The 16928-nt window shown below is 38.7% G+C and overlaps 1 protein-coding gene across 1 annotated transcript in view; it reads left to right on the top strand.

Annotated features, from left to right (window-relative positions):
• The window catches only part of LOC124299065 (tyrosine-protein phosphatase Lar), a 471758-nt gene that overhangs the window by 68886 nt on the left and 385944 nt on the right, over positions 1 to 16928 (top strand). Inside the window, exon 2 of the mRNA XM_046751947.1 lies at positions 9477 to 9526. The gene's annotated coding sequence lies outside the window, so the exon portion shown is untranslated. The remainder of the gene's footprint in view (positions 1 to 9476; positions 9527 to 16928) is intronic.

Below are 16928 nucleotides of genomic sequence, written 5' to 3'. Positions count from 1 at the left end.
CCAAATAGTAAGCCTAACAGTAAATACAAATAGTCACGTCAAATTTCGGATACTTCTGTTATTGGCCAACATCAATCAATCCAATTCTTGGTCAAAGAATAAACCACTCGTTCAACTAATCCCTTCTTTGACCAATCGATTACTCGCTCAACCGTAATATTCACACTTCAAAGAGCCAGACTGGCTGAAAAAAGCGTGAGAATTACGACTAATTTAGAAATTCAGATGCCAGTTGCCTTTCAAATCGACTGGCGATACGTCAAATTTGCACGTCACGACTATACTTGACAGTCAGCTACTAATCGCTGGATAAAACCTTAAATTTCACTAACAATCGAAGTTAAAAATCACTTTCTCAATACAAGTGTAATCAAGGCGAAACTACCGCTGCAATGATCCGTACGTTTTATCGTTGAAAAATTGCGCATAGTCATTCCGTTGGAAGAAGGAAGGAATTCCCGAAGAATTTTCAGCTAACGTAGCAGATTGACCGTACGGTGGCAACACTTGTTTTGAGCAGGATAACGGCGGCTTGGTAACAACTAATAAACGAGGGATAGTTGGATCAAGTTTTGACCTATCACGACCATAATTCGAGTTTATCACGCCTCGGTCAGGAGGAGACAATAATAAAGCGCTCTCTCTCTCTCTCTCTCTCTCTCTCTCTCTCTCCTTGTGGGTGTGTACACCTATACTGCGGAGCTGTTAGGTACCCGAAGACCCATCTCCCACATCGAGCAGCCTCTCCGCGAGCGAGCTTCGTGAAGTGTTGCGGTTTTGCTTGCATGCTAACAATAAGCCATGGTATATTCATGGGGCGTATTTACGCCGCGACCTCCCTCTATCCTATTCTATCCAACGTTATGTTGTGCGACGAGAACACGATAAGACAAGACGAGAAAGGAGGTTCACCACCCGCGTCTCGCGTGTCACCGAATTTTTATTAAAAATTTAACTTAACACCGTAACGTAGACGGTGTGCGATACTAATTGTAAGGCAAGTTTCACTGTGTGGATTGAATTTTCTTTTCAGACAGTTGAGGTATTTGAAATTTTGCAATAAAGTATTGAGAGAAATTTGCCTTAGTATGTTTAATAAAAAATTGTAACGACGACGATTTTAGTATTCCTAGAGTGACTAAAGAATTTGATGAAAGTAAGTATTCAGTGCACTGAGAGAAATTTTTAGTTCTTGTTACCGCGCCGTACTTAATTATTTTCAGCTTTTACCACAATCGTAAAATACAGTTCTAGGTAGAAAATGAAAATTAGTTTTCTAGCTGTTACCAGAAAGTCTAGTATCCGTTACTATTATTTCTCATTAGGATCACTGTTACTATATTTTCTTGTAACTGTTGCAAAAATTTAATGCTTGTGCAACAATAAATTCATGTTAAAGCCTTATTTAACTAAAAGAGTAGAGTTAACCTCAGAAACTGATTTTGCGTTGCAATTACCAAAAAAGTATCGACAATAGCGCGAAATGTTTACGCCTAACTCGTTATTCGTAATTCCAACAATATTTAAACATTTTTTTCAACGATACTTGTTTTACTGAATTTTTCTAGTTGCTGTAACAAATGAAATTTTTCTCAGTCTGTAATTATAGTTCTGTGAAATCTGTATGATGTATGATTTTTCAATCGAATAAAGCCCTAACACTGATTTACCGTTGCACCAATACTCAATTATTGCCGTAATAATTACAAAAAAATAAAGTAGAAATTACCATATTTAAAGAGTATCGTAACGCATACTACTATAATAAAATCATTATTAAAATTGTCTCGGTAAAAATCTTTATTTTCATTTTTTTTCATTTCAAATATAAGCCTGGAATCCAACAAACCTTTGCAACAATAAATGTTTGGAAATATTAGCGTTCAAATCGTTGTTCCTGGGTGTGTAATCGAGTGGGTATTTTTTTTTTTTTTTACGCTCAGAAATATTTGGACCCGGGCATTTCACTTCTCTGCATGTTATATTGTATTCCAAAATGACAAGAAATTTAAGATGCCTTGAACATATCTTTCTAGGGTACGAATAATCACTTGAATTGTTTTTACTATATAATACTTCTCATTCTGCAACAATATCTTCAAGAATTCATCAGGGAGCGACAAGTTGGCTAATATAATGGCAACGGATCTGCTAATTTGATTATGTATTTTGTTTTTCTTGCTCGTTATGCGGTGGAAACACATGACAATAGAATCACTGCCTCGAGAGAATGAAAGCAAAACTTTTCAATCGATTAAATATCTTGCTAATGAATAGTCGAATCAAATGACGTCATTGAAATCCTCCATACTTCCATGTTGTTAGCAAATTTGAATTTGACGTTAACTCTAGAATATGTTGTCGTTTTTTATTCCTACTTTCCTGTTACGTGAGCAAAGAACTGATCAAAAATGTGTTCAAGATTAAAAACGTCCGAGAGTATTCGAAATACTTAGAACGAATTGATAAAAGTCAGTATTTAGTAATCAGTTCCAGGACGTCGTGATGTTTGTTTCAATGCCTCTAAAACGATTGTAAAGTAATTCGATTGTAAATAATTAATAAAAATCTAACGTCAGCCAATAAATATACGGTTTAATGTTGTCTGCTGAAGGTAATCAGGAATTCAGGGGATAACCGTTCCTAAGGTCAGGATAAAAAAAAGTGTTGTGAAGTCACTCGAAAGCACTTGAAGCCGATTAAAGTCACATGAAATCACTTCGGAAGAAATTATCTAAAGTCGCTTGAAGTCGTGAAGTCGGGTGTACATAAAGAGAACTTTTAAGTAGTAGTTAGTATCCAGTCGCTAACTATTTTCATTTTTTACCGTAACTTAGAACTATAATTCTGGACGTAAAATGAATACGAGATTTTGAGCTGTACGATAACATGTGAAATGCGTTACAATTCATTACTACGATGGTCACTTTTACCAAACATTCTTGTCAGTATTACAATAATTCGATGTTGGTGTAACAATAAATTGATGTCGGAAAAAATTCAACTAACAAAAAATATGGTATACCTTAGAAACACGTTTAATGTTGCAATAACCAGAAAACGTATTATCGTTAACTATAATCACACCAAATAGATACTTATCTAATATTTTCGTATAATTTCAACAACATTCGAACAGTTATCGCGACGATATTGATTTGAATAAGAATTTCTAGAAACTGCAGCGTATGAAATCTTTCACAATGAAGGAGAAGAGATGAAAAGAAATATTATATATTATTGTTTAAATATGTGAAAAGTTTGATTTCACCCATCAACATCCAAACAAGATCGATCTCTGATTTGTCAGAATCATAAATAACCCAGTCAGTCACTCGTTCCGACGAAAAGCCGAATGCGTGAATAGAAACAATGAAACGGAGTGATAAGGTGCCGAAATATCGATCGAAATGTTTTCCGCAAATTTGCCCGTCAGTCTGACAAAGGCTAAATCGCGATGCCGGTAAGTAATAACGGGGAAGTGAAGGGACAAGAGATCGAAAGGTTAATTAATCGTTCGGTAATTGATGGTATTGATTGTGAAGAACGGTATTGTAACTCTGGTGAAAATAAGTTAAAAATCGATTCTCCCACGGCAAGCAGTAAGTCAAAAGTTGAGTAAAGTAATCACGATAATTGCCTGTTCGTTAACGTTTATCTGAATCACCGCGTACTTCCGGGGCGGAGAGGTGAGAAGGGCGAGGGGTGGGGGGTGGGCATCGTAATACGATATCAAATTAATTGCTGCAATTATCTATCTGGTTGTAAACGTCACCGCCTAAGGAGACGGTCGAACCGCTGAAAGATATCGTGGAATAGCTTCAGATTAGATACATAGGTATATATGTGTGTATATATATATATAATTTAGGGTGGCCCTTAATATTGGTAAAAAAAAAAAATTTTTCTCTCACCCCTTAAATTGACTCGAAATACTAAAAATTAATTTATAAAGCGAAATCCGCTGAGAATTTTAATACTAACTCGTGGCCCAAAGGCCCTTTAAAAGAGTTAAAATCGATTTTTTTTATGCATATAAACAATGAAATAATATTGTGTGGTAACTGAAATTAATCTGACAGTAATTTTACCGCATTCCGCAAATTCATCTGAATTTCTTAAGGTGATACGGACATTAGAGCAATGTAAAGATAAAAGCTGAATTTTGATATCTTATTAACCGCTAATAAATACGTAAAAAACGATCGTTTTTAATTAGATAAAATGAAACGATCATTTCATTTGAATTTAAGGAGCGGAAATAAGGAATGCTTTGAGGAAAATTTTTAATATGAAAAAAGGTGAAACTTCTACAAAAATGAGGTAGAAATCAATATAACATCTCGGAACATAATTATTGCCAATCTAGCGTTGTGGTTTTTTGATCCGATTATATTTCGATTTTCTCGTATCTGTTCCATGTCAAAAAAGTAATGCCGTCGAAATACGGATAAGGACATTGATTTTCGCAAGAAAAACTCTGTCAAGCTTATTTTTTTTTTCAAATTTTGTACCTTGATAATCACTCTTAATCGATTTTAACTCCTTGAAAGGGACTTTGGGGCGCGGGTTAATATTAAAATTAAGGGCGCATTTCACGTTTAAGTATTATTTTCTAGTATTTTGAGTCAATTTAAGGAGTGAGAGAAAAAAAAATTTGTTTCACCAATATTAAGGGCCACCCTAATACGTATATATATACATGTATGGACATTAGTACAACACGATACATGTGTACGTAATACGCATACACTGATGTTTACTAAGTAATTGGGTTCTCCAACAACTTTATTTATCAATGGGCGCAGTTTGTTCGTCTCCTTTTTACCCCCACCATGCTATCAGTTGATCAAAATACTTCCAGGACTTTTAATAGCTCATATTTCAATGCGTTGAACCCACACATAATATCAGTCCTTGTACAATATTGTTGGATAATTTTAGTTCGTACAATTCGAAATGATTTTCTGGGCAGAATACTTAAACAGCGATGAAGTGCGACGGGAAAAATAATGGGTAATGAATCTTGGAATACGCATTGAAAAATTAAAATAAGACATGTCATGGTCTTTCTCAAATTCTGTCATCGCTCTATATTCAAAAGTTCCAAGTTCTTCGTTTCCAAAACATTATTCCTGATGATATTCGATATAATATGACGATGATTTAAAAAAAAAAAAAAAATTTCATCGTCAATAATCAATCGCTGTTTTTTTGTGGAACAAATATTTTTGCAAATCAAATGTATTAATTTTAAGCTGCTAGAGCAGCAACTTCTCTTTCGTTTCGCTGACACCCCGATGTGATTAGAAACCGAATTCCAAATCCTTGATAAACAAAAGTGAAAAATTTTTTGTCAAAAAGTCGCATAGCGACTGAAATTATTCTCTTGAAAACATCACAGCGTAAAGCAACGCTGTTTATTGCACAAACAACGGGGCAACAAGGAGGAATTCTGCCAAGTACGCAAATGCTATGCCAAAGTCTAGCAGGAGGTTTTAGTTATACAAGCGCAACGCCGGTAGTTGGAGCTGAAGGCAAGTGCGATTTCTCACCCTTATCTTATCTAGCCCCCCTCGCGCCACTCTCCCACCTTTCCGGCACCTCCACCACACACAGTGGCTCCTCCGGTCCCCCCATCCCCTTCTATATTCTACCCTCTGTCCTGCCCTCGGTTTACTTCGATTCCATCCACGGGGGAGCAAACTTAAATTTACTCCTAGGGGTTTTAATTCCACGGATTGACGTGAATTCAAGTCCTTTTAAACTTTCTTCCTGCCAGAGAGCCGAAGGGGAAAGAAAAGGAGGGAGAGGACCGAAGTGCAAAAAGAGGGATTCGACGGGGTAATTTCGTAGATTTGCTGATACCCAGCCCTAAGGAGGGGCTGGGCTCGAGAGGAAAGTGGGGGCAGGTGGACAAGGTGGGCGTATTATACATTTATCGACTTCGGTACGAGTTCACCCTCCACCCCCACCCACCCACCCTTCGCATTCTGGCCCTCGCGGCTTTTATTCTCGTTCCTGGAAACGAATACGGGAAAAGAGAGACAGTTTTGTTTGTCACTCGAGCTTCCCCCTCCCCCGACCCCTCCTCTTCACCACCCCGCGATCCTCCAGCCTCTGAGGCGAGGTGTTACCCAGTGTGCGGTTTCAGATCCCCACCGATATCGACGAGCTTAATTAGCAATGAAGAACGCCTCCGTATTTTCGACTCCTTGAAGTCGGTGCACGTACAGCTCTGAAAGACCCTTTGCCAACCCTTCGGTTTCACGGAGTAAGAGAGGGCGACAAACGTCCTTGAAATAATTATCCTTAGAGTGCCTTGGAGGAGACGTGAGGGAGGGGATATTGACAAAAAATTAACAATTGATACCGGTAAGTGACTTTAACGAGAAATTTTGAAGCGACGCTTCTGTGATACGATACATTCACTACATTCGTGTCCTCAAGGTGACACGATAGTGAAACTGTAAACATTTTCGATTGACGCGAAGTTAATGTCATTAAGTTTCTAGTATCGACAGCTTGAACAAGTATTTTTATGCCAGTTTAAATTTATTTCGTTCAAGAAGTTCTTACGTAAAAAATTATTGTTCTTCGACAAGCTTCTCGCGTCACATTTTTTCCCATAAAAATTTACAACATCGTTCAAGTTATGCCATAATTTGCATCCTTACAAAGCTCGATAACGATTTGCGTGTGGTGACCAATCGTAATCTCTGCTCATGTTAATCAAACTTTGTTCGAAGCACCTCAAAGGCTGAATTGTTACACTTCTGATGACGCGATTTGGCGTACGTAACAAGATTTTAGTTTTCACCATACGAAAGTCCAGTTGGAGAGGCCTTACTACTCTTAGATAAAGGCCGGAGTCATGAATCGAATCGTGGTCTGTATAATACCGGGTTAAAATCTAGTGTACGAATTATTTCAATTAATAGGGACAATTTGCTCGTTTCAAGAATCCAACAACGCAGATTTTTATTCACTGTTGAAATACCGGATCAAGTGTCCATAGAAGTTTACAGGCTGCTATTCTTAACCACCGTAGCACACAAGAAAAAAATCGTAGTCGCTATTCGTTCAGAGTCAGATCCATGTCCAGAAATGCAACACAACCATTTTTAAAGTCTGATAAAAATTCGATAAACTTTTTCTCTTTTTTTTCTACTCATCTATCCAAAGGAAATTTTCGAATGTAGAAATCAGCCGAATCATTTCGCACAGCTGGGACCCCGAGAGGTTAGAAGTACCAGCAGATAATTTCGTCTTTGTGGTTTTTTATTTTAAAGAGAAAAAATGCCATCTCACTAAATTCTTCCACCTAACTTACACTCCATCTAATTTCCTTCGCGTTCTTTTCTGTGTAATATCTTATTCGCAATTCTCAGCTACTTTCAAGTCTCTTCTTTATTTTTAAGTTGTAAAAACAAATTTATTAAATTGGTTTACTTTTCTCTGGAAGTATAGGTATTCAAAATGATGGAAAATTACAAGATTTATCAAAATGAGGTTTCCGGACAAAATTTAAGATATCCCGTGCAGAACTTGGAAATGATCTTGGAGAAAAAACCCAAAAAGACGAATCTCCATAAATTACCTAAACAATGGAATATTCGATTGGTGACTGATTTTATTTTTTCATTCCAATCTACTCGCGTGAATTAAAGTAGCACCATCACTGAATCATACGTGGAACAGGTTAAAATTGAAATATATCAAAACTAAAAGTTATGCCTCTGCATGTGCGAAACTCCAGACCTTAGTGACCGACTAAATACTGCAACGAAAAAGCAAACCGTAAAGATTCTTTTTTCGCGATACTTTTCATATCTATAAAAAGGGTGTCTGTACGACAAACTTCCGCGATGATTTCGAAAACAGCCGAGAGAAAAATTTGAAACTGATGGAACTTGGCAGCCAAATGAAAAAATGTCGAAGAATCGGAAAATTTTTATTTTTTGAAAACTAGAAATTTAAGAATTTACTTAAAGATAAATACATAAACTTCGAAAGGCATAATCGTTTATTCAGAAAAAGTAATAAGAAGAAAAAAGCATAGATCTGTCTGTTAAATATTGAGAATCGTCTCATTTTTGATAGAATTGAAAGTTCAAAGTGAACGGGATATAGAAATTTTTTATGTCCATCATTTGATTGTAAAATCATGTAAGTTTCAAATTTTTTCATCGAGCCGTTTCCGAGATCATCGCGGGAGTTTTCGTACAGACCGACATCCAGTTGAACATTTTTCTAAAAACCTGTTTTCGGGTTCTAGAGTTTCGAAAAGATTCATTGAATTTAGATAAAGTAATTTTCGACCGAAACCAAATACTTTTCCTACATCACCAAAGGTGATGAAAATAAATATTGAACCTGTGGTTTCAGTACAAGAACTAACCGAATAGTTGCTCTTGGGGAACTTATTTTGAATCATGAAGGTATTTTTGGAACGCAGGTATCACCAAAAGAGCAAGGATTTTGCTGTGCGTTCCATAAGAATTCTAAATTTTATCGAACAGCATTTGGAACACCGAATAGTACGAACAGATATTCAATTTCAAAGCTGAAAAGTGAGGCTATGTTTCGTGATTAATTTACGTTATTCATAAAAAGTAAAAGAATTGCAGGATTTCAAGTGAGTAAAAAAAAAAAAAAAAAAAATCACAGTAAGTTTTCAAAGATAAGTCATGAAATTAATGAGTGTCATTTTTCTTGATTCAATGTTGCAAAGCGAATTAGTTTGAATAATATCCGGGCATCGTTGTTAATTATAATTTATTTTCATCAGCTATGTAGAAATGGTTATCACGTTTTTGAGAGAAGGAACTCTCTTATCCAGGTGAACGGTTGTTTTCTCAATATTTATCATAAGTGAATTTCAATCCGAAGAAGGAAATACTTGGGAATGAAAACTTTCAAGAAAATTTAATAAAATGTGCTGCACGCCGGTTGGTCCGCAGATTGCAGCGCGTGTCTCTCTATAGTGGCCCATGTGCAACTTTGATCAATGCTGAATCTGGTCGCAGCAAAGAGGCCGAGACGTGGACGTATAAACAGAGCGAGTAAACAGCGAGAAGTGGAAAGTAGGTACGAGTGGAAAACACGAGCCCGGCAACTTGTTTGAATTTCTGACGGAAAATCTCAAAGGAAAATAGGTATGGCTCAGGCTATATCAGTATTTTACTGTACGTGTGGATGCAGTATATGGGACTGAGAATATTTCAGCTAACGATGAGACTCTTTTCAGTTTCCACTACCTTTTCACAAAATTTTAGAACGCTGCAACCATCGCTCGACAAAATATCAACCAAGCACTAATCATTCCGTCTAAAATATGTCGACATAATCTTTTTTGTGCTTCTGAAATTTTTGTATTTAAAAATTTATAAAATATCATATTTTTTTTTCATTTTCATTTCATCAGCTACATGTGCCAAATCGAGTCATGCAATATTTATCCTTCTTTATTGCAGCAGCAGTTGGGAACGAAAAGCTCCGGTGAATCCCTAACTGCAAAGTTTCGGTGAGTTGTATTTGAGATATTATATTTTAATCGCGATATCATCCGGTATTTTGGCGATACGGTCGTGTCAAATCGCGAATACCACGTGCAGCTTGTCAATCAAATATGCACCAACCGGACATCCAGTGAATATAACCATGTATTGTAAATTTCAATGAAATCGTTTGACTTCTTTCTGAGTTACCAAGAATTCGGAATAATACAAAATTGTTGCTGTCCGCCTTCCTTGTTCTGAACACCGAAGTAGAGTAACGAGATAAATCGAAGCATTGCTCGAATAGGCGAAAGATTCTTCATGTCAGATCGTAGCAACGAAATTTCAGCATCCGTCGAGTTTCGGAAAAATTCAGTGACGCGCAAAGAAATTGTGAATATTTTCGATAACGAGTTTGCAACACTATTGCCATGAATCACGTGATTAATAAACCACGTCATAAAATCTAAATAGATGCTGTTAAAAAGTACAACTAGAAGAGTGTGCAAGCGCTCATTCAATGCTGCTTGACGGATTCAAGAAAGCTTCCATGTTCTACCGAATTTCACTGAGATACGCATTGGTGAGAAAAAATGGAAGGGATGTGACGTAAGGATCTAAGGATTGAAATTTTCACACTTGCTTCTGAGGATTAGACGTAGAAGATTAAGTGGAGCAATTCTTTGATCTCATTCCATGTCGGAAAATTATACGTTCAATGGTGCTACCCTTGCACAAATAGTGTTTATAATAATTTCGTTTGATCAATGAAGTGAAATTTATTCAAGACTTATTACTCCCGTACACAACACCTTCGGAGAATGACAAAAGTAGTTAATTACGATAGATGATACGGTTTTCTACACGCGGATAACCAATCGAAAGGAAAACCATTAGAACAACAGACCACCCACCGGTAAATACCTAACCTAGTCTGATTTCTCTCCCTTCGTATTCCAAGTTCCAAATTCGTAATTTCCTACATTGAAATCTCGAAAGGCTCGCGCCTCTCGGTTAGAAAAGCTGAAATCCTGATAAATTTCAGCTTAATTTCTGCCGTTCGAATAGGCTGAAAGTTTAATCCGGCAGTGATCAATTATCAGGTTATCTAGGACTCAAGTATCCGATCCACTGTCACAAGAGACTCCCGCTTTCGAAAGATATCGTCGTTACACCTAGTTCTACAGTCGGTTTGGTAGAACGGCGATAATTCCCGCATAGAAACTTTGGAAGGTTTCGCAAAGGCCTGAGTCGGCCAACGTGATACTGTCAATCTGGCGCTGATGAAGCAATTAATTCATGATCTACGTTTGATCGCAAAGGCTGCCGGGCCTAGTTCAATTTCCCATAAGTTTAGGATGCTTAGAAAATGTACTTATCAATTCCGAACGGATCAATTTCGATGATTGCTTTGTATCATGACGTTAAAAAAAAAATATTCATAGATTATGCGGGTCACTCATTTCCAGGTGAACTCTGATGATCCCATTCGAAATTCCTTCGCATCGGTTCCGCGTGGGAATTTCGAACTAGCTCGCCTCGGAATGTTGAACGGAATTCGATTCCGCGATCCTTGTATCACGAACGTGGCAATATTACTGTCAATTATGGCTAAGAGGTAGACCTACAAGATTCTGGTAGTTTATAACAGGATTCTCAGTTATTGACAAACTGATCTACCTACTTTTCTCAACGATTAAACATTCGCTTTCTACGTACTGGCATGACGAGCTAGTTAATTTGGAGCTAAAAATGTTTTATCGTTCGGCATCTGCGAAAAATTAACCCATTCGCTTTTTTGTACACTGTGGTGTAAAATCTTGATTTCTTACGGTTTCTTACGATTTTCTTGAGATATGATTACGTAAATTATATTAAATAATTGTCAATTGTATGAAATAGAAGTAAAATTTTCTGATAAATCGATTCCCGCTACTTATTTCGCAGAATTAATCTCACATTGTGAGAAAAAAGTGAATTTTGAAGAAACAAAACTCAATTTCTGAAACATGTACGAAACATCTGAAAATTGATTTGAAGGTGTTTTTTTCATTCGAATAAAGGCATTTCGAGTTATTACTTTCATTTTAGAGTGAACAAGGCTTATTCCATTGGAATCGGTAAACAGGCTTGCCTAGGTTGTACTTGTGCTTTTAAGACATTACTTTTTGCAATCAGAAGCACTGAGTTTTTCAACTCTTTCGGCTGCTGTGATTCAGAAATATACTTGGACGAATTCCTTCTGAAGCATTCAGAAGAATTACAGGGGTTTTAGGTCACCGTTAAAGATTCGCGAGTGTATAACCCCGGTGAATGGCTGTGTACCCACGCTCATAGTTAATTCAAGAGAAGTCAGAATATGCATGGAGGGAAGTGGTAAGTTGATACGGGTTTAGAATTTCGACCGGAGACCCTGGCATCCCGATTCCATCCCGTAAACTTGTCCTTATGAAGCTGCAGCGGCCAGGCGATAAAAGAACTCGATGGCTTTGCCTGGTAGAATTCAACCGAGCCAGTGGAAAGTTTTACGGCGGAAGTTAGGGTCGCATGGAGTAGTAAGGCAAAGACAAACGCGCAAGCAAACGAGAAGACGAAGGCGATGGGAATTCAACGGGGTGCCGAAACTTTACTCATAAATTCAATATTCTAAACAGACCTTAACAATAGAGTCACGGCTAAATTTAGCTGTAAATGACTAGCGCAGAACGCCACTAGATAACCTGCAATTTTTTCTTTATGTCAAGCTGTGAAGACTTTTTTAAACACACCTGATTTGACGGATCCGAATTCGCTCCACTGAGACACAATTTTCAGATAATTTTTTCTCAGCTCAGGGTTGGTTTTGGCACCTCGGATAAAAACGGAACTCTGCTATTGCCGCTCGGAAGAAATACCGCATCCAATACTTTATTTATCTGAATATTAATTTTCGATTCGTAAATTTGTATTCACTCTTACAAATGAGAAAAAGAAAAACAAATCAGAATACTTTCTGAAAGGTTCCAATCACTGACTAGAAGAGAAAGCATCGTTACTTTGTATTGATCCATATATCGTACGTGAACTGTAAACTAGAAGCGTATAGGTTGCGACAAATATAGAATTACATCTATTTCAATTCAGGTCCGTATAATTGAATTATCTGGCAACAACCCGGGTAGGCGGTAGGTTTTCTACTGGATCGGGCAGCGTTCACACGTCCGGTGAAAACACTTATACACTATACGTTGGCTGCAAAAGTTCATAATGGACTTTGCGGAGCGTGATCAAGCGGCGGAAAATTTACTCGAGCGGTAAAGAGCCTCCCGTTGAAATGCATCGCCATCGGTCCCACTCGCTAAACTGCACTTCAAAAAAATCCCCCGTGTTTGAGCCCTTCATAATTTTTCGCCACATCCAACAGCCCGTCAGGTTTTCAACGCAAGCGTTTTCATTTCGCGGTGTTCAAATAACGGCAAACGAGAAATATAGCTCCCAACGGCAACGAAGGTTGAGGGTTGGGATATAACCTACTGTGGCATTAAATATTTACCGGATCTCTACGCAGTGAGACTTCTTTCAGGCCACCGTTATATCCCGGGAGGTCACTATAATAATCATAGAATACTGAAACGAGGTTCGATTTTTTTCTAGACAACCGCTAGTCATAAGTGTGGGCGAGGTTTTCTTCCAACACACTGTGAAACATGAATGAAGCCCAGCTACGCATAGCCGGAAAAATAATCGGTCGATCAACTACAACCAATCATGGGCCGCGAAGTGAGGATCCAGTCATCTCAATCGCATGGCAGTTGATATGACTCAACATTTGTTTGCGTGAAAACGTCAAATGTTGAGTCGACTGATATTATGTTTAGTTGGAGTGACTAAATACTTGATTCGCTTCTCGAGACCGTCGCGTTTTTGTAGTTGATTAAACGGATTCGTCTTCCGGGTGTGCAGTGGTTTGTTGACTATGTTGAGGTGAATAAGAAACTGGTCAGGTGAGTAATAATGGAAATTGAAATAGTCCATGTCAACTCGGTATAGACTATATGAACATCAATAGCTGTCCTCGGAAAGTTTTTCAGTCAACCAGTCAGTGAAATGAAGGAAGCACCGAGTTTTTGGCTGTCCAAAAATTGCAGGTGGGTACGTAATTGATACCCCATGGCGAGCCACTAATAAAGTAGAACTGAAACACTGCGTACGTATTCCACTTCACATTTGCTTCTCTCGAGCAGCCGCCCCGTGTCCAATGGTCATCAACGAGTCGATAGCATCGCAGAGCCAGAATAGCAAATAGAGTCACGAATCGAATCAAGCTTTTCCCAGTCCGATTACCATTACCTGCACCAACGGATCACGCCCTTGCTTCATTGGAGGGGAATCGATATATTTCGTTATCTCTTCGGCCATTGGAATCTCTGCACGAATTCCGATGCGCGGGTACGTTAGGTGAAGGAAAATAACGCACCGTCTAAAAAAAATATCTCGGTCGAGATTCACACGATAACTACTGGTGAACTTTGGCAATCATTGAGAGTGTAATGGTTCTCAGATGTGGTAAGAATGTCAAGACGTCATTTCCGAAAAATCACATCTGCATGCGTGGAAAAGCAAATCGGTGGAAATTATTTTACAATTGGTATTATTTTGCCTTGAAATGTGTCAAATTATATTCATCAACACATTATTATTGTCACTTGATTCTAACGAATAGCTACGAACCTAAATAACATCAGAAGTATTCCTATGCACCGATTGAAAGCGATGAGTAATCTGATAACCTAAAAACAGTTTCAGGTTGATTACATGGTTCAATCCAATCGGGAGAGCTGGAAACTCAATATGTGTAAAAAAGTATTCTGAAAATGAGATGGCTCAAGTTCTTCGGTGGGACGACGGAGGAGAATTCATGTAACGCAGACGCTGGTTCGATACCCACGCGTTATAGTTAAACTCTCATGTAGAAAAAACCGATCTATACTGTACTTTGGATTCTGGATTATTTGAATTCTCACATACTTATAAAAAAACGGGATGCTTGCACAACCAATCAGCAAACTGAAGAAGAACGAAAATTTAAAGACGCGGAGCAAAAAATGTTACGGAACGAGCCGCGTTAGCTTTGGATTAATCAAAACCAACCAGAATCAGGGAAAGCGTTTCGATAAATTAAACTGTACCTCGCACAGTATCGACTGAAGTGAAGAGCCACTGACATCGACTCACGTATATCCGATTCACGTAGTGGTGGAATTCCGTTCCTCGATAAATGGTACCCCTGCAGAGTGTTGTCTGTTAATTAAGCTGGAAAAAGCGGTAGCTGCTCTGTGTGTTTCTGGTGGCAGCGGTGGGACGGCTGGCCGAGTTTCTGTATAAAGACGCAGACCGGTACGTCTAAAGGAATAATCGATCCCGGCCGACCTTCGGAGGGAGGCTCGAAGGCCCAGGAGTAATTTTGAGGTGACTGCGGGTGAGACTAATTATTGCAGAGCAGAACGCAGCCTGGTTAGGTCGATCGGGCGTTAGAGTCCCGCAGCCTTTTAGCCCGCGTCGGATTCCCTGCTCTAGTGGCGGTGTTCCAACCACCGATGGCTGTACCCATCAATCATCGGAGTTTAGATTCGGACACGTAATTTCCTGGGTATGAATATATTCGACAGGATAGCCCGCCGGAGCGCCGTTACGATTGGCTCGGGAATGCGTCTCTGGCCCCCATTGGCTCACCCTTATGATTTACGAGTGCAAGTCGCAATCGGTAATGCGATGTGATTGGTTGCGGCGCGAAGGGTTCGCACAACCTCTCTGAGTTATACTCTGTGAACCGGGTGGGGAGCCGGTTCCAACATTCAAAGAGATCTCCTCTTGACTGCTTCATGATCTATAAGGTGGCACCTCGGATGGAAACCACGCAATATCCGCCCAGTCGTTATGTTTGTGCTGTACAGAAAAGTGGCATAAGTCTTTATACCGAATTGTACAGTAGTGAGATAATCTGGTGATTTATTCCCCGACGATTGCAAATTTGGTCACATACGAAGAGCTTTGTTGGGATCAGAATCTGTTTCTTGTCTTTCTTTGGTAGCAAAGTTATTTTCATTAACCGTATAGCATGTTTTTCGGGTTTTCATACTTCACCTTTACATTTTGAAGAACTCCAAGGAATATCACATCATCGGTTTCAGAAGCAAATTAAAAGTCTCTCTTCTGGACGATTCCCCAAAAACATGGCTTCGATCCTGGCTGATTAAGCGTCAAAATCTTGCTTCTTAAAGTCCCTTACAGCCTGATGATCACTTTGAATATCACGGTTTTTCTATAATTGGATTCAACATGTGTTACCTTGTTTTTGAACGCACCGAGAAATATCATCAATCAAGATTTCACAGCTTTTTGAAGAACAACAAATGGACAAAAGATGTTTTTCGCCACCATAGTGTAATAAACTTCCGACTCATTTATTATACTCAAATCGAAAGTAATATGGTATAATGTGAATATAAACTAAATAACAGCTGAAAATCGAAAATTCTTCAGCTATGTAAACAGAAACAGAATTTTAAAATACTGCCAAAGTGTTTTGATGAATAATAGATTCCGGAATATTTGTATAGCACTAATATCTTTGAGGATCGTTTGATTCCTCTCATCAATTTGCATATTTCTAAATCTTTTCTTGAACTATAAGTCCTCATAGGTTCTTACGATGAACTTGAAAAATACTTATGCGCCTGATATCGCAAACATTTGACCGTCAGATTGCACAAAAGACATTTGTCATAAAGGTCCGAATACATGCTACAAGAGATTCCAAATACATTATCAATCGAGGAAAATTCGTGCTGTTCAATAGTGAGCAAGAGAAACGAAAAGAAGTTGTAGGATAGAACTGGCGTGATTCGTAAGTGAGAAATACGTTGTCTTCCCAGACAGAACAGTGCAGCAAAATTTTCGTAGCAATTTGTTAACAAAGCCCCGGTATCGTTCGGTCTGATCTGAAGTTAGGATAGGTGGTTGCACGCAATTGCCCAGGAGAAGAGAAAACAAATGAAGCCGATAGCGTGCGAACTCCGACTAGGAAACGTGGCCTCCCCGCGGGCCAACCTGGCCCAAGGTAGTTCGAAGGCCCTAATATCACGCTTACAGTTCTAGTAAATCGGAGCCATTACCGCGTTACCGTGATTTTATACCGTCGGGGACATAATTAGTCATTTCGCCAAACGCGCACCGTCGTTCAAGCGGCCCTGTCTCCGGAGGAGTGTGAATTAATAAAAGGTGATTGCATCTGGTTGAAAGCTAATTTCAAATTCAATAGCAAGGGAACAAACGAGGCCTTGCTGATGGGTTCGGCATGAGCGAGGGCGTGCGAACTTGACGTGGCAGTGCGAGTTGGTTGTTTGGGTACCTTCCTCGTCATCTCTAAAACACAACGTAAGACGTAAG

The sequence above is a fragment of the Neodiprion virginianus genome, chromosome 2 (genome assembly GCF_021901495.1).
Source record: "Neodiprion virginianus isolate iyNeoVirg1 chromosome 2, iyNeoVirg1.1, whole genome shotgun sequence".
Lineage (NCBI taxonomy): Eukaryota > Metazoa > Arthropoda > Insecta > Hymenoptera > Diprionidae > Neodiprion > Neodiprion virginianus.
The sequence above is the reverse complement of the archived record's forward strand: the minus strand, read 5'-3'. Positions and strand labels throughout refer to the sequence as shown.